The sequence below is a fragment of the Pelodiscus sinensis genome, chromosome 1, assembly GCF_049634645.1.
Source record: "Pelodiscus sinensis isolate JC-2024 chromosome 1, ASM4963464v1, whole genome shotgun sequence".
Lineage (NCBI taxonomy): Eukaryota > Metazoa > Chordata > Testudines > Trionychidae > Pelodiscus > Pelodiscus sinensis.
The window spans coordinates 154,498,513-154,517,444 of record NC_134711.1 but is presented as its reverse complement, the minus strand read 5'-3'; positions in this window follow the sequence as shown (position 1 = coordinate 154,517,444).

The window sequence follows — 18,932 nt, the reverse complement described above, 5'->3', positions numbered from 1 at the left end:
AAAGCATTCCTCACATACAGCTTCATGTGAGCTTGGTCTACACTCACTTTTTGTACAACAGTTTTGGTTAGGGGTGTGATTTTATACTAGGATAGCTACAGTAGCCTCTCAGAATTACAAAAAGCTTGAGAATCGAGGTTGTTTGTAAAACTCTGAAGTAATCATAACTGAACAAAATGTTATGAAGTTTCAGAGGGGTAGCCGAGTTAGGCTTTAAAGTGCTACTAAACTGTTTGTTGTTTTTTAAGTTTTTCCTGTAACAGACTAACTTAAAAAACAACAAATAGTTTAGTAGCCTTTAAAGTGCTACTAAACTGTTTGTTGTTTTTTAAGTTTTTCCTGTAACAGACTAACTTAAAAAACAACAAATGGTTTAGTAGCACTTTAAAGACTAACAAACCATGTAGATGGTATCTTGAGTTTTCGTAGGCAGAGCCTACTTCTGGAAGTTTACAGTTCAACATGGACTTGGAGCTTTGAAATTTTACTATACATAAGAAAAATGCTGCTTTTAAACCTCTTAATTTAAACGAAAAGCACAGAAACAGTTTCATTACCTTGTCAAATCTTTTAAAAACCTTTTTTTGTAGTTTACATTTAACACAATATTGTACTGTATTTGCTCCCTCCCTGTATTTGACCAGTCAGTTTGTAATTCAGGTATTTGAAACTCCAAGGTTCCACTGTATACCAGCACAACCTCAGAGTGGATGAAGTTGTATCACTCACATCTTATTCCTATTAGCATAAAGACCATAGCAAGAAGGATGAAACTATCCACACTAAAGAAGGTTATATTGATTTAACTGGTATCGTTAAAGTGATACAGGTTTCTAGTACAGACAGGGCCTTTGTCTTTTAGGTAACTATAAGCAATTGCAGATATATATGTATAATTTAACACAAAACACTCTACAGCAGGTGTTGAGCCTTGAACCTTATGCACAAAAACTCAAACCCTTACTACCTTGGAGTCAGAGAGTAGCTCCAATAGATAGGAGCAGGTAGTAAACTGTTGTATGTCAGTCATTACAGTTGGCTTTATATGGTCACCTTGATATTTTTTCGCACTTATATGAAAAACTGTTAGTGAAATTTTGGTTCTGTTAGAGGAAGTTAGTTTTACTTAAAGTTTTCTGACCAGTTTTGCTTGATACAGCAGCATTTATTGTGGGCTTTGCTGCCTCTTTCAAATTCAGAGCAGACTAGTAATTACAGAGAGTGGAGTTGATTTTTTAAAGAGATGTATGGCACATACAGACACAAGGTGTCAGGTCCTGAACTTATCAAGTGATTAGTGTGGTATTGAAAATGGTGAGCAACAATGGTGTTGACGCCATGATGCTAGGACCTTCCATCAGAGGATCTCAAAGCACATCCAAGCGATTATTAATCCTAAGGAGATTCCTGTCAAGTAGGGGTGTTTTATTATTTCCATTTTATAGATGGGAAATGGACACAGAAAGGTTCAAGTACTTGCCCATTGAAGCCTGTGTTAGAACCAGGGATCAAATCTAGATCTTCCTTGTCTCACTCTTCTGCTCCAACTACAGGTGAAAGTAAGGGGGTGCGCCCTGGTGCGCAGCTCTGACAGGAGCTGGCTGAGCTGTGGCAAAAGCCAGCAGGGAGCTATTGAAAGAGCTGGCAGGGACCCGGGTTGTGATAGGACAGTCCCTGTAAGAAATTTAAGTTCCTTTCACCTCTGGCTCAACACACAAATTACTGAGGCTCTTCTGTCAGATCATGAGAGAGACAACTCAATAAAACTGGCAAATGGGTGTTTGCTGTAAAGGGGCCTTGTCTGTGGAGCTTGCTCCCCCTCTTGTGGTTTAGCAGAGCAAGGGTTTGGTGAGCTTCAGTAGGGAAAAGTGCAAGGTGTCCGGGGTCTAATTTATGCTTTGATTTGAGACACTTAAGCATATTTTTATATGGCTGCAAGGCAGCTTATGCGTGTTAGCAATGCAATACCAGTGCAACGTAAGACAGTGGGCTAAAAATATTGTGCAGAGGGAAAGGTTTCTTTTTCAAATGATGCATTTTAAAATTCTGGTCTGTGAGGGCCCAAGTACTCTGTTATGCACCATGGGCCAATATAGTATCTATCAAAATTTATCTTGACAGCCTGCAGCTCCGTTGTCCATTAAGCACAATGGGAGCTAGGGAATGCATAGCACTTCTGAGTAATCAGGCTACCGATTTAAATCATAAATGAATTTAGGATTTCAGCTTGTTCCTTTGGATACACTCACATAAATAGAAATAACACGAACAAATAAAATAAAGGACACATACAAAGTAGGAATCTTGTAGCCCAGACTTTTCAGAAATTTCAATTTGAGATTCAACACGGAAATGCCAAATGCTTTCTATGGGAGAACATGGTGAGTGGTACTTCATAAGTACTGCAGGTTTTATGATAAAAGCCTGGCCCTATTGAAATAAATGGAAATTTTGCCATTGGTGTCAACATCCTTGATTTTGATGGCATCTTTTAACTCTAGATGTCCTTAAAATACTTTAATTGTGTTTTCTCATAATTAAGATAGTCAAAATAAAGGCGAAAAGTTTAATGTATCACAACATTTTAGGGCTTTTTTAAGGCTGAAAACATTAATTGGCTTAATATAAATAAGTGAACCCTCACTTTACTTCACATTCTTAAATTTCAATTATGAAATAAATGTAAAAATAACTATGGATTAGGAAATTAGCAGAATTTGAAGTTATTGTTCTTGACTATTTCAATTACACCAAGGTAAAACAGGAGTAATGTAAAAATAGTGTACATGAGAACAGAATCAGATCCACTGATTGCAAAATATTAAGCTAACTCCTGAGTTCTGAATTAAGAAGCCAGAATATCAGCTTTATGAAGACAAGTTGGGTATGAATAAAAAAAATGATGTAGGTAAAATTCACCTCAGTATAGAAGGCCCTGGGCATCACTTAAACTGTATTTTTAAGATTTATGTAGGGCTTAAGTTGTGCAAATATCGTGTGCTAGTTTGTGTCTCTGTAGGGCTGAATTTCATCCTATGTGAACAGAACTTCAGAATTGACCTGTCATGATTATACCATCAATCAAACACTGATAATCCCTCTCTTCAGCTCTCTAGTCCTCCAGGGAGAGGGAGGGGGAGGGACAAGAGGGAAAACAAGATTTGATATTCCTGATGTTTTTAAAGGTGAAAATCATCTGAATTTCGGAACTCTGTGCATGCTTCACAGTGTAACCATGTGAAACTTTGTGGTTTTGGCTGAGTTTTGCTTTGTGCTTTCCCATTTGCTTACGCCCAAACTTGCAGTGGACTCACAGAGGGGTTAGTTCCACAACTTAAAAATGAAGGAAAGATTTCTACAGAGCCCTGCCAACTGAGAACAATTGGGTTCATCTGGCTCGGGCTTTTCCTCTATATCCAGTCTGTTCATTTTTGGAAAAAGAGTACAAAAGCTAACATAACATAAATTAGACACTGTTATGGAAAACCACCTCTAGGTGGAAGTATTGACCCTGCCGAAAGAACCAATCCCATAAACATCAATCAGGAAGAAATGATTGCAACATTTTAAAAACTATCTCCCCCCACATATTAGTTCAGGGAAGCTCTTATACACAGGCTTACACCCATTCTTGTTCAGAATAGCATTTACATATATGCTCATGGCTTAAATGTAATTTAAACGTGTACTTAAATTCTGTCCTGAATAGGGATTCTTTGGATGAAGGCCACAGTTTGGTGAACCTTGAAGCCCACTTCAATTCCAGTCTGTCTATTCAGGTGTATTTGTGAGCCAATTCAGGAGGCTACCGAGTCCTATTTGACAGCAATCTTTAATTTTATTAAAAGACTGCAGGCTAAGATTCTGATACCCTTCCTAATACTGAGCAGTATCTTATTCCATAAGTGATAATCTTTGGCCACTTCAAACATATTTTCAAGTATTTTAAGGCTGTCCAACTTACTGCTTGTGGCCTCAATCCTGCAAGGGGAGCTTCATCAAAAGATCTGTGCGGAGCCATTAAGCTGAGCCATTAACTTCATAGAAGATCAGAGATGACTCAAGCCAACTCTTTAAATGTTTTTAGGAGTAAGGGACAGAGAAAAGGCAGGTGTTTGGGAAATAACCATTGAGAAGAAAGGCGAGGAAGGCTGCACGAGAAACAGCTAGGATATCACATTCAGGGGGAAAAAGCACCTGTAGTTCTCAGGCAAGAATGGTGACCCATGAGTGCAATGAAAGTTTCTTAAATCACCATACTACTCAATTGGGCAAACTAGAGAATCACTTCTATTCATTTTTCCCACCATTATTTTTGGAACCGATTGTGAACCCCTTACTCTCAAAGGCATGATCCTGTCTATTCTGCAATAAAAGACCTATGGCACATCCATAGCTGGCCTGAGTCAGCTGACTGGGGCTTGCCCTGTAACTTCAGGCTCAGGCTGGAGCACAGGCACTGGTACCCTCCTGCCATGTATCAGCTGGCCCAGGCCAGCTGTGGGCGTTTAATTGCCCTGGAGAGGAACCTCATGACTCTGATCTGTTTCTGTTTTGTACAGGACTTTGAGATTTATGGAGGAAAAGCACTAAGAGCTAGGTATCCTTGTGACTTATGGACTGGAAGTGCTATTCATCATGAATAAGGTGATCAGGATCTGGTCTTGTCTGGGTAGTCTCCAGAAAAGATGCTGAAATTTAGAAAATGCAGTACCTTTATCTGGATTAGAATGGTACTTCTTCCTTTCCTAATATAGACATTACTTAGATATTACTAGTTCAAAATTATGGAAATCTTTAATCAGCATCTGTAAAATTTGCATATCCCTATTCCTGAGCCAGTGGTTGGCTGGTACTCGCCCTGTGGGCACATGTATATATACAAATCAGATGATCCACACATTCCTACATTCTGATTAGCTTTTGCTCCATAGACGTATCATTATGAAGCCATGTATGATTGGGATCTAAGTTATCTCAGTAATCACATCTCTCCCCACATGCTATGTTAGCATCTGAGTTCAACTAAGGTGCTTGAGCTAAAACTCCCTTGAGGAAAGACTTCTAGAACAGGGCTTTCCTTGTTCAGAACTTAATGCTGGTTTGTATTTTACTAAATAGTGGAAGAACCATCTTTGCATAAGTACATAGGCCATACTTACAGGATGGGGGACTTGATCCTGTGAAGCTGTGAGCAACAGTGTAGTTAAAGGTCTAATGTGATTTCAGATGCATAAACGGGGAATTTGAGTAGGAGCAGATAGGGTTATTTTGGCACAGGAGTGATCTCTGCTTGAATACTGTGTCTAGTTCTAGTGCCCACAGTCCAAGATGGATGTTGATAAGTGGCAGAGGGTTCAAAGAAGAGCCATGGGAATTATTAAAGGATTACAAAATAATCCAAGGGGCTCAGTTTAGTTTAACAAAAACAAAATTAAAGGGGTACTTGATCACAGTCTATAACGATCACAGTCTATAACCGTGGTGTCCAACATGCTAGCCACATGTAGCTATTTGGCTGGTTGAGTGTGGCTAGTTCGCTATAGCAGTAGCCACTACAGTGGCTATATTTCAGACCTGATTGGTTACCATGGGTCTACAAGTACCTACATGAGAAACAAATGTTTGCTAATGGGCTCTCTTCAGTCTAGCAGAGAAAGGTAGAACAAGAACAATGGCCAGAAGATGACACTTGAAAAGTTCAGACTAGAAATAATAATTGTATATTTTTAACACAGAGAGTGTAAACCATGGGCCAGTGGTTAGGCTCAAAGATTGCTCCTCAGCCTGCGTGGGTTCCAATCTGCACTGGTTCCCATGCCCTTGCCTTTCCATGACAGGGGTGGGCCAGTGCACCTTTATTGGAGGGTGGTGAAGCACTGGAATGGGTTACCTAGGGAGGTGGTGGGATCTCCATCTCTAGAGGTTTTTAAGTCTCAGCTTGACAAAGCCCTGTCTGGGTTAATTTAGTTGGGATTGGTCCTGCTTTGAGCAGGAGGCTGGACTAGACCTCCTGAGGTCTCGTCCAGCCCTACGATTCTATGTAGACTCACCACTATGATGCCCCCTGCTGGTCACACTAGTAATTAGCTCAGTTCATGGAGTGTGCTGCTTTCTGGTCAGCATCTTACCCATTATCTGCTCTCCTGTCTTCACCCTCTGGCTCCGAACCTAATTTGCTCCCTTCATCCGCAGCATCCACTTCAGGACAGCAGCAGTGTCCACTACTCCGTTCTCCCCCCTTCCAGGGGTATCAGCAGTCAGTCCATGCACCTGTCTCTGTGACCCACTGCAGCCCCAAATTCTAGCCCCTTTCCTCAGGGGCAAGCCACAGTCTATATACAGCCATGCTCCTCCTCAGCCAGGTGCAGTGCAAGTGGGAGTGGGGGGGGGGGCGGAAGGATGAGGGAACCCAGGCCCACCCACCACTCTGGGTCCCAACCCAGGGACCCTCTGGTGGCAGCCATGTTATATGCTCTTTCTCTTCCCTCTACTGCTCACATTTCCTGGGCCACTTCTCCATGACCCTTGCACCCTCTTATCCTTTATATCAAGGCCTGCACTCTGGCCGTGGTTAGCAGAGCTCTTACTGCCTGACTACCCAACCCAGCACTGCTTTGTGCCAGGTGTGACCCTTCTTCTGTTAGAGCCAGTCCCTCTTCTTTTCTGGCCAAAGCAAGAGCGATTTCCCTCTCTACCCTGTAGCTTTTTACATGGCTCAGCCTGGCCCTGATTGGCTGACTTCTCCCTTCCTCTGATTGGCCAGGTTTGTGCAGGAGTGTTCAGGCCTGCTTTTAACCCTTTCCTGGCAAGAGTGGGGCAGCCACCCCACTAAAGAGAGAAATTAGCCATTAGAAAAAATTGCCAAGGCTTATGGTGGTTTTTCCAATCACTAGAAATTTTCAAATCAAATAAACTGTTTTTTTTTTCCAGAAAGATCTGATCTATGAATTATTTCAGGAAAGACTCTGGTCTGTTGTATTCTGGATGTCAGACTAGATCATTTATTTCTGGCCTTGAAATCTATGCATACCTCAGGATCCCATCCAAATATCTGTACAATAGTTTTCTACTTAATGAACAAGTATCAAATTTCAGTATCCCAGCTTCATAGGAACATGGAAATCAATTGTGTCAGTTAGTCACCTGGTTGCAAACAGCTGTATTATCTTAGATTGCATTCCTCCGGTGACCAATTTTAGTGTTCTGAAGTGCTGTTCCTGTGTGGGAGACCTTGTGAAAATCAATATTACAGTTATAGTTCAGTGCACCGTTTGATATTAAGGACTCCATTATACAGGTTCTTGTGTTCTTAGTTTCCTTTTCTCTGCTCCTTCAGGAGAGTAAACCCAGTGGGAACAGCTGCTAAAATTGTTAATTCACTAACTGAATGTGGTTCTGATGTCCTTGAGACACGCTATTATCCATATGTAATGTACCCTTCTCAGTGCCATGCACTGTGTGTGTCTAGCATGAATGCTGCTCCCATATTATAGCCTTGTTTCTGATTATTGCAGAATAAAAAGGCATTTCCCAAATCTTCTAGGTGAGGTCTGTATTCAGACTGCAGCATTGAAGTTATGCAAATACTGGGTTACATGTCATTTGGACTCCTTGTGTTCTAAGATTTCTAGTGCAAGCGCAGGTCCTTACCTCCTCTTACTGAACAAACTAGATTGATCACTATTGAGAGGGTCACATTCTTTTCCACACCATCAGGCAATGAAGAAGAACCAGAATTATGCCTAAATCTAAAGCATTTTTGTAGGACAGTCATACATGTGATCTGCCATGCTGACATTTTAGGTAACTACTCGGGATGAACCCAAGATACACAGAACTTCAATATGCCAAATGGGCAAGGGCACTAAGCCAATGGCCAGAGAAATGTTGTAGGGTGGAGTGAAAAACTTAATGGAAGAAGGAAGATACTTTTTGTTTAAACTTACTGGCTATGTCTACACTTGCGGCTTCTTGCACGAGAACGGTTGTTCTTGCGCAATAATCCTCAGTGCATCCACACTGCCTACCCGCTCCTGCGCAAGAAGATGTACAGTACGGCGTGGTAAGAGACAGCTTCTTGTGCAAGAGCTACGCTCTTCTCTTGCAAGTGTAAGCTCTCTTGCGCAAGAGCTCTTGCCAAGACAGCTTCCACTTGTAAAAAAAGAGTGTAGCTCTCGTGCAAGAAACACAAGTGTGGAGGCTCTCTTGTGCAAGAAAGCTATTTTAGCTATAGAGTTGTATTGCGCAAGAATCCCTGCCGCGCATCCACACTGCCATGGGCGCTCTTGCACAAAAGCACATCTCACACATGGCAGTGTGGACGTGTTCTTGCGCAGAACTCTTGCACATGAAGCCTTGCGCAAGAACTTCTTGCGCAAGGAGCCACCAGTGTAGACATAGCCACTAAGTGTTCTAATCCTTAGGTATTTTGCCTGGATAGTTGCATATTAATAACCGTGAAGAAGGGAGATTTTCAAGTGCTCTCTCTAAGAAGATCTGGCTGACATTTTTTTGGCTAAAACATTTTTCTGACAAAAAAAAAAAAAAAAAACACCACCAAGTTTTGTATTGGTTTTGCCAAATTGTTTAAAAAAAATCAAAACTTCTTATTTCAGAATTTCAAAACAAACACTTCAAATTTTTATTTGATATCACTTGTCAACATTTTCTTCAATTTTATTTTTAAAATATTTTTAAATGGTTGAATTGAAAAAAATTCCTAGTTTGATTCAAAATTAATTTTCTTCAAATGGTTTGGTTCACTCACAATTAAAAAAAAAAGTCCATTTCACCTAAAATGATTCCCCTGCCACAGCATTTCTCCCCTCCTCTTTTGAAATAGTCAACTAACTGAAAAAATCTAGAATCATGCTATATTTAGAAACACATATTGGACACAGTGGATTTTCTTGGCATGGATTTAGATACTTTTGAACATTTAAGGGCAGTCTCAGAATCGAGATTGTTCTGTATTAAAATATAGAATATGTTAAGCAATGGATATGAAGATTTTAATCCTCTTTCTTGGCATAAGATGAGTGACAAATGAGGTCACAAATGTCTGTTCTGCCCATGGTCTAATGTTCTGTCCACTTGGCTGGATGAGCTATAATCCATTTCTTTTGAAGCATCCAGTGGCCAATGCCTATGATACAGTGCTAGATTAGATACATAGTCTGTTCTAGTTGGGCAATTCTTTTGTATCTATAAAAGACTGTATGTTCTGCATTGATGCTTTACCATTTACCCCTGAGAACAACCTACAAGCTGACAAAATATCAGAGAACCTTTATCTTCTTAAAAAGGGAATTCTGAGTGGCTCTACATAATATACCATTTTATATTACATAAAATCATTTTCTGAGCTGTACAACCATTAACTAATCAATCTTCACAACAACCTTGTGAGGTACTTCACTAAAGTATTATCTCTATTTCACAAGTAGGGAAACTGAAGCACAGAGATGAAATGATTCAACTGAAGTCCCACAAGTAAATTTCAGAGGCAGGATTATCACTCAAGACTCCTTGACTACCAACTTGTGTTCGTTCCTCTCTGGATGACACTGCCTTCAAGATCCCACACAGAATAGTGTATGCATATTTCATGTCATTATCATGAAGACAAACTCCTTTGGCTAAAATGATAGAGATGGAGAGGTAATGGGAAACTGTGCAGATGTATTAGAAGAGGATGTACATATAGTAGAACCTCAGAATTATGAACACCAGAATTACAAATAGCCCAGTCAAACAAACACCTTATTTGTAACCGAAAGTATGCAATCAGTCATCAGAGACATAAAACAAACAAAGCCCTCCCAAATGCTATGTAGCATGGTACTGTGTTAAATATATGCTATTTATAAAGTAAAGATGAAGTTTTAAAATAAAAGATTTGACAGATCTTAACACAGTAAAGTTTCAAAGTTGTATTAAATCAAGCTGTAAACTTTTGAAAGAATATGCATGATGTTTCGTTCAGAGTTACAAACCATTCCTATTCCTGAGGTGTTCATAACTGAGATTCGACTGTACCATAAGTGTGTGATGTGAGATTTTTTTCCTATATATGCATGATTTCTTAGTGTACAGTTCCTGATTTTGGGGGGATATGAGGAGTATTATTGGATATTATCGGTTACTAGGTTGAAATAAGTGTAATTTTTGTTTCCATGTTGTTCTCACATAGCTGTCACATCTGTCCTCCTGTATAAATTACATGAATAAGTTAGATACTCCTGCCTTCCTACGATCTCCTGTATATGTTCATATCATCATATTTAGAATGCATGTATGGTCTTTTTTCTACCCTGACCTCAGTGTTTACTGACTGTGGCTTATTGCTCTGATCTTTCCCATCTATCTCACTCTGAGTTGCTGGAAAATATTGATCATTTTATATATTTTCCCTCTCAAGCATTTGGTCAAAGAGGAATGTATGTGTGTGAGGACTGTAACGGAGAGGGAGAGTAGAAAGAGAAGGGAATCGAATTTTCTATTAGATGCAATGTTAGGCATCTCGAGGGTGAATTACTGCATTATCCCTGCTGGGTAGACCATATAGGATAAGTGTCCAAATGTTATAATAACTATTGGAAATTCTTTAACTCAAGCAGTAAAGGCCTATGCTTTAAATATAGAAAATGTCGGACCACTGAATTCAGCAGGAACAGTTGGGCCAACAGTGAGTGCTTTTGAAAACTGCACACATACAATCCTGAATTCTATTCCCAATTAAGATCATGGATCTATGCTGCCATGATGTACCAAATAGCTATGTGCACACAGAATTATCCTCGATGGAAGAGACCCTCTCTCTCTTTCAAGCAGAAATAGATATACACCACTAGAACCCTCCAGTGGTTGGGGGGGGGGGGGGAGGGAGAGCAAAGGGTGCAGTTACCCTGCGACTGGGCAATCCAAAAGAGCCCTGGCTCCCGGTCACTACTGCAGGAGCAGCGGTAGCTGGAGTCCTGGCCCCTTTAAATCACTGCAGGCGAACCCCCCGTCGTGTTCAGGGTGGCTCTGAGGGCTAGCTGAGAGGTGGGAAAGATCAGCATGTAGGGTTGCCAGGTGTCCGGATTTGAACCGGACAGTCCAGTATTTGAGCTTTCTGTTCGGGAAACAAATTGAGAAAATATAAATGAGAAAATAGAAACGAGAAAATAGAAATGTCCGGTATTTTCTAAATAAGATGTAATGTCGATTGTGATGTAATATCAAGTGTGTCTGCTATTTTTGTTAAACCATCTGGCAACCCTATTAGCATGATGCAGTCTGAGAGGCTCAGAGGGTTGGCTGCCCTAGCCTCGCCCCTTCCCCATGAGACCCTATCCCTTCTGGGAGTGCATAGGCCCCCCTCTTCCCTCCCCCCCCACACACAAACACCTTGCCCAGGGGCCCAGCGAGTCTGTTGCCCTCCCTGGATACCATCTAGTGGCAAGATAATTTAATAGGCAAGGAATATTCTGATGCTTGTCTCAGGTATGGGAACAGATCCTATAGTGATAAGAAAGAACCACTACTGTAGTGAGAGCAAGAATTACAGGTAAATAACTCATCTCAAACTGAAAAAGGGATAGCAAAAGTCAAACTATTTTAAAATACCCAGAGGATTCAGCTATACTAACTTCAGTGGCATTTAGACTACACTATCATCAAGGGACCTTTGAGGAAATAATGAACTATTTTTGTTCACTTCCTTCAAATAAAGCGCATTGCCAGTGTAAAAATGAAATCATAATGTTGTATGTACCCTCTCTCTATATTTTGTGTCATGTTAGCTAAGTAAACTAGTCAATTGTATCTACTCTCTGCCCTGCAGTGTCAGCTTAGCTTATGAAAACCTGTTTCATAAATTCATAGTCAAACTTAGAATGTGCTGTCTTTACTAGCCATTGTACATTCATACTGGTAATATTCAGAATTATATTTTATACATTAATTATTATTGCAACCTAATTTCTTAAAAAAAAACCCAAAGATTCATAAGTCTGTTCTATACTAAATATCAAGGATTCAGTTTAGATTCCTAAAATAGCTTCCCCCCTCTGCAATTTCATGAGCGCCTTTATAATAAACTCATTGAAATGTTCCAAGAAGCAGTGCTTTCACAAGAATAGTATTCAATCTCATGTAACAAAAATCTATATTAAGAGTCATAGTCATAGATTGAATTAAGATGCAATGAAGTCAGTACAATTGGCTGACACTAAAGAGGCTCTCTTTGCACTGCTGTGCCCAGATGTCTGTGCCAAATGTATCCCTGCTGTGGTAGTATGAAAATATTGTTTATGGAGGCGGTTGAAAGCTGGGAACAATTTTTCATACAATTTTCATTGTTGTTGAATCTTGGGATTTTTTTTAAAAATCAAAATCTGCAAGATTTTCAGAAAAAAAACCAACCCAAGATTCAACAACAATGAAAATTGTATGAAAAATTGTTCCCAGTTTTCAACCACATGTAGTTATTTCTTAGGCAACCCGAGAAACTCTCATGCTTGGGTAGTAGCACAGGGTCATATCTTTTTGATGTGTCCCACATTATGACGCAAGGAAAAAAGTCCTGTCAGGATGGTTAAACACTGGAAAAAATTGGCTAAGGAGGTTGTGGAATCTTCATCACTGAGATGTCTGAGAGCAGATTAAACAAAGAACATCTAGATGGTACTTGGTCCTGCCATAAGTACAGGGGACTGGACTTGAACTCTTGAGGTCCCTTCAAATCCTGTGGTTCCATGAAACTGTGAATTCTATGAAACATCACATTCCCTTGAGCAGGTCTGCATTCAAGAATCACAATGGTGCACAGATTATGTGAACAGAGAAGGAAGAGGAGAAAAAAGGGTCATATACATACAAGTCATCCTAGAATGCATAAAGGTCTGTATCCAAATCAGTCCCTGGGTTCCTTTACATCCTGATCCAAAGCCAAGGGAAATCGGATAGACTCCCCTTGACTTCTGTGGGATTTGGATTATGCCCATACCTTGGTAATCTTGCTTCGAGCATTAGCCCAAGGCTGATCATTCAGTAAAAGTAACCCTCAACCCCTCAGTAATTCACCTTGGCCCCAGTGAAGTCCTTAGCAAGGGTTTGGTATGGGAAAAAAAGTCCTTTAATAGCCATATGGTTGGCTGTTTATACTCTGAAACATAAGATTTAATTAAACTAAAACATGCAAAACTATAGATGAGATTTAATGTTTGTAAAATTTTCCTTCCTTGATGTATGATTCCAGGGCTGGGGGCAGTTAATTTCAGACAGCGATTGCAAATCTGTGTTTAATAAATATTTATTTGAAATGTACTGGCCATTAACATAATTTTTCCTTTTTCTTCACCTATATAAGGATATAGTAAAGCAGAGAAAATATTTTTTGCTATCCTCCAGAACTTTGAGGATAAAAGCCTGGCTTCTTTGATGTCACTAGGAGTTTCATCATTTACACCAACAGGTTTGGGATTTCACCCTGAGTCTTTGACAGGTTAGTCTAACTATTTTCCAGTTTTAAATCATCCAAATCTCGTATGTAAGCTCTGGTATGCCTCTGGTTATTAATCAGAATGCCTTTTTTTCATATACTGAAAGGTATTCTGTCAAGCAGATTGTTGGAAAGCCGGTATAACTAGATGTTTAACTCTCAAAGGCTTGGTGCTCACTAATTATGCTGGCATTGGCCTTATCTCTAGCTTCTAACTACATAGTATAATTTTATTTAACTTATTAAGTAGCAGAAAATTAAGCACACATTAATAACCTTAGTTCCTTATTCACCAAATTGCTTGAGTGCATGCATAGGTTTAAGTATGTGGGTAAACCATGGGCTTCCACACATGTGCCTAAATTGACTAAATTAAGGTGCCAAGTATCTTGCTGAATTGACACACTAATACCCCACATCTTCTGCTATTCAGAGTGGATTATTGTAGGATGTGGCCTCTAGACCATAAACTCACTAGTACCATTATTGCAATATTAGTATTGCCATGCTTTTAAGGGACTAATGAATGCACTTTTAAAAAAATATTATCCATAAATGATTAATACTACTGAGTAACATGGAGTTACAGTGAAAATGAAAACAGCTTTCCTGTTTCCTCAGGACATTGAGGGTATGTCTACACAGAAAAGTTATTTCAGGATACCAATGGTATCCTGAAATAGCTACCCCACATCTTTTGAACACGTCCACTATTTCAAAATATAGCAGACACGCTATTTCACTACCTCTGTAAACCTCATTGTACAAGGAGTAAGGGATGGCTCGAAATAGCGCTATACTTTGAAATTTGATGCTGTGTAGACAGTGCCAAATGATGAAATAAGCTATTTAGAAATAGATTTGAAATAAGCTACACAATATGCATAACGCAAATTGCGTATTGTATTTCGAGTTTCGGGTGCTGTGCAGACCTTACAGTCTGCAACAGTACCACTGCAGCTATGCCACAGTAAGGACTCTTTTGTAGCTGCAGTATGGCGACGGGAGAGACCTCTCCTACTGACATAATTAAGCGACCACTTATTCGGGATGGTTATGTTGGTGGGAGAGCTGTCCCCAATAGCCTGTTCGTCAGTGAAATTTATATCTGTCAGGATCTGGGTTTTTTTCACCCATAGCCTCACAGACAACAGTTTTATTGACCAAAGTGCTAGTGTAGAACTATGCTTAATATAGTACATAAAATTTATTGTTAATATTGTTGCACCTTCTGACAAAACATTGTCTTGCTTCTAACGTACTGGGCTGAACACAAAAGGGCTGAGACTCAGACATGTCTGCAATACTACTACTACTAATTTTCCAGGAGGCATTCTTGATGCCTTATCACAGAAGTGGAATGAAGTATGTGTCTACTCCTGCTTATTCTGGAATCTTCCCTCAAGAAGTCATCAGCACAAATCTTCAGCTCCAAAAGGACAGCTGCCTACTGAGGAGTATGTGATGGCTATTTTATTTTCAAAATCAAGGAACTGGTTTGTGTAGATAGCTGGGTGTTGGCCTGTGGCTCCTTGATCAAGTGGGATAAGATGTATAACACTGGGGATACTTCTCCCCCATGCTTTCAGCTCCATTGCAATGCTCCTATGGTTCATGGCTGATGTTATGATAACTCCTTGTCTTACTTGACTAGTCCCTTTCTCAGCTCCAGAACTGTGTTGCTGCTGGTTAATATTGGCTTGGGTCGATGGGAAAATTGTAGATCATTGCAGATATGTGGGGTATATGGGCCAGCTGTACCTTTTAAACCCCATTCTTCCCTTTATTTGCCCTCCATCTCCTTTCCTCCCCTCCTCTCGCTGGGGAAAAAGGAGGAGGTGGGGGATAGCTAATCAGATCAGCGCGGCTCATTTTCACCATTTCCCAAATACATGTATGGTAGGCTAGATAGTGGAATTATGCCCATGTTAGCCGGAACATGCCTGTCCTTCGCACACACTATCTCTAGTTGAGGGATCTGTGTTTGGATTCTCAGGCAGCTGCGGTGACTCAATATAGTGACTTCTTAAACGTAACGATCAGCAGTTCACTGGGGATCATTCATTTGGATGAAGCCCTCACCATTGTGATACACAGTTAAGTCGCCTCAGGCTGTTAGAGTTATTGAAGTGCACTACTTGGGGTGACCTTTTAAAAAAAAGTGTCAGCTGAACCCTGGAAAATTAGAAAAGTCTCCCACTGAACTCAGTGGGCATTGGCTTAGCTTTTATATGTAATGAGTTTTTAGGAGAGCACGTTCCACGAGTGTCATGCACTCCACCTATTTGGATCCAGGCACAACTTGTGATTGGTTATATACACCATAAAGTCCTTAATTATTTAGGACCCCATAGGCCTAGAAACTGCTTGAATCCTCTTTCAGAGGCAAAGATGGGTGAGAAAATATCTTTTATCTAACCAACTTCTATTCTACCCCCAAATCATTACCCTAACACTGAATCCTATTTCTGCACTGAAGACCTCTGGCCCATCTTTACTGATGGTTTTTTGGAACCATATTGTCAGGGACCGTGGGCAGAGCTCTATCAGTCAAGAGCTCCTTTCCCTGTGAAACTCATTCCCTTGGTGTCAATTTATCACTCTGGCTGAGGTAAATTTTAGGGCCCATTGTCCTAACACTTTTTGATTAATCACTAGTGGCAGGCTCACAGTTCATTAATTTTATCTGGCTGAGAACTTCAGTGGCAGAATAGTTTTAACTGTGTGAGTGCATTCACTTTATAAGACCAGGGACACAACAAACATTTTGGTTTTGTAATGTGAATTTTTTTTTTAATCAAATTTTATTCACTAGAACACACTGGGGCAGTGAGGTCAATAATGGGAATTAAATTTAAAGGAAACATCTCAATCCTTGTTAATAAAAACATCCAAATTCCTCAGGAGATAAACCCTTTAAAAGCACAAGTTAATGTAAAAAAGTGTCATTTTTACCATGTTTGTACAATGGTACACTAGAATAGCACCACGGGTTACTGGCATGATAGCTTAATTAGGCTGGCATAAGTATAATTTAATTCATATTGCTATAACAACAAATAACAATGTCACTGCTAGCTGTAATCATATTAAGGCTATGCATAAAATAATTAGCATTTTTATATTTGGCAAATGTGGTCCATTGCAGGTCACATTAAATGAGGGCAACTTACTGTTACAGTTTGAGACCTTTAAAAGCTTTTGCAGAATGGATATCTGGAAATACATTTCCTTTCAATGGATAAATAGGAAGGAAGTCCTAATTATACCGGGGCCATCTCTACTTTTCTTTTATGCAATTTTGTCCCCTATTCTGGACAATAAAAGCAATATTATTCAAAAGTGCAAGCCAGTCAGAAAAAACATATCCAACAGAATTAGCATTTGTAGCTCTCCTTTTGTAACCGAGTGCTACCTGACTTTTTAAGCCTAAGGACCTGGTTCTGTAGTCCATACTTTAGCAAAATGCAGGATTTACTGATGTATAAATATTTTTAAAGCCATTGGGCCTGCGATTGATTTACCACTTAAATAAATGGCATGAAGAACAATGATGAAGCTTTGGGATGAGAAGTAGTTTTCTCAAAAGTATTTAAATGACTGACTTAGGAAGATAAGTCCCATTTTTAAAAAGGCACTGAGGGGTGCACCTACACTGCACCTGGAGCTCAAAATAAGCTACGCAGTTTGCATCGCTTATTTCGTATCAATTTCAAAATAGCTTATGTTGAAATTTGGCACTGTCTACACAGCACTTATTTAAAAATAAATCACTATTCCCAAACATCCCTTACTCCTCATGGAATGAGGTTTACCGGGACATAGGAATAGCGAAATATTTCGAAATAACAGGCACCCTCAAAAGATGCAGAATAGATATTTTGGGATACCTTTGGTATCCCGACATAGTGCATAGTGCTGCAGTGTAGACATAGTCTAGGAGCTTATACATTTAAGCCCCATGACTTCGAATGAGATTTATGCCTTTAAGTGATAGGTGGGTGTTATGGTATAGTGGATGAAGCACTGGCCTGGGAATCAGGATACACTAGGGGAGATGGGGAGAACTGATTAGACTACAACAGGCCATACTGAATGGCAAACGGTCAGGCTAAAAGGAAGTTACTAGTCGAGTTCCATAATAATTGATACTGGACCTGTCTCATCAATTTTTGTAATGACCTCGGCGCAAAAAGTGGGACTGTGCTAGTAAAAGTTGCAGATGGAACCACATTTGGAGGTGATGCCAATACAGAGGAGGGATGGAATGCTGTGCAAGAAATTCTGGTTGACCTTGAAAACTGGAGTAATAGAGATGGGATGAAATTGAATAGTGTGAAGTACAAGGACATGCAATTAGAGACTAACAAGAATTTTCCTCTATAAAGATGAAGTTTTATCAGGTGGAAGTGGCTGAGGAGGAGAAAGACCTGGGTATACTGGTTGATCACAAGATGGCTATGAGCTGCCAATGTATTGTAACCATGAAAGAAGCGAATGCAGTCCTAGGATGAATCAGGGGAGATCTTTTCAGTAGAGACAGGGAAGTGTTCATTTACAGGTTGAACCTTTCTTGTCCAGCACTCACTGGTCCAGCAACATCCATAGTCCGGCCTGGTTTTAGTTAGGAGGTGTGGCCAAGTTTCCCATGGTCCATAAAGTTTGTTTACAGCCACCAGTCCCAGCTCTCAGTGTTATGTGCTGTTATTTAGCTCTAACTTATCCAGAGGTGAAAGTAAGCAGGTGCTCCCTGATGTACAGCTCTGGCAAGAGGTAGCTGAGCTGCAGCAAAAGCCAGCAGGGAGCGAGAGCTGTGAGGGACCCAGATTGCAATAGGTAGAAATTTTAAGATACTTTCACGGCTGAACTTATGTTTAAATGTCTTCTAAGAGCCCAATAAGCAGTGAAAGTGTTGGTAATGCTTCTAGACAATATTGACCTCCCGTGGTTCGGCATTGGTCAGGTCCCAAGGGTGCTGAACTAGAAAGACTCAACTTGTACAAGGCACTAATGAGACCTCATCTGCAATACTGTGTGCAATTCTGGTCTGCCTGTTTAAGAAAGATGTATTCAGACTGGAACATATGCAGAGGACTGGTAAAATAATCCAGGGAATGGAAAACCTGCCTTATATGAGAGGAGATTCAAGTAACTCGAGTTGTTTACCCTAACCAAAAGAAGGCTGAGGAGAGATACAGCTTCTCTCTCTCTCTCCACACACACACACACACACACACTAATGGGGGGAGATTATTTATTTAAGGTAAGCACCCATGTGGTTACAAGATAGATATTAACTGGCTATGAACAAGTTTAGGCTTGAAATTAGATGAAGGATTCTAACCATCATAGGAGTGAAGTTTTGGGACAGCCTTACAAGGAGAGCAGTGGAGTGTAAATAGTGGGTTCTCAGTAATTTGAAATCATGATTTGAAGACTTCAG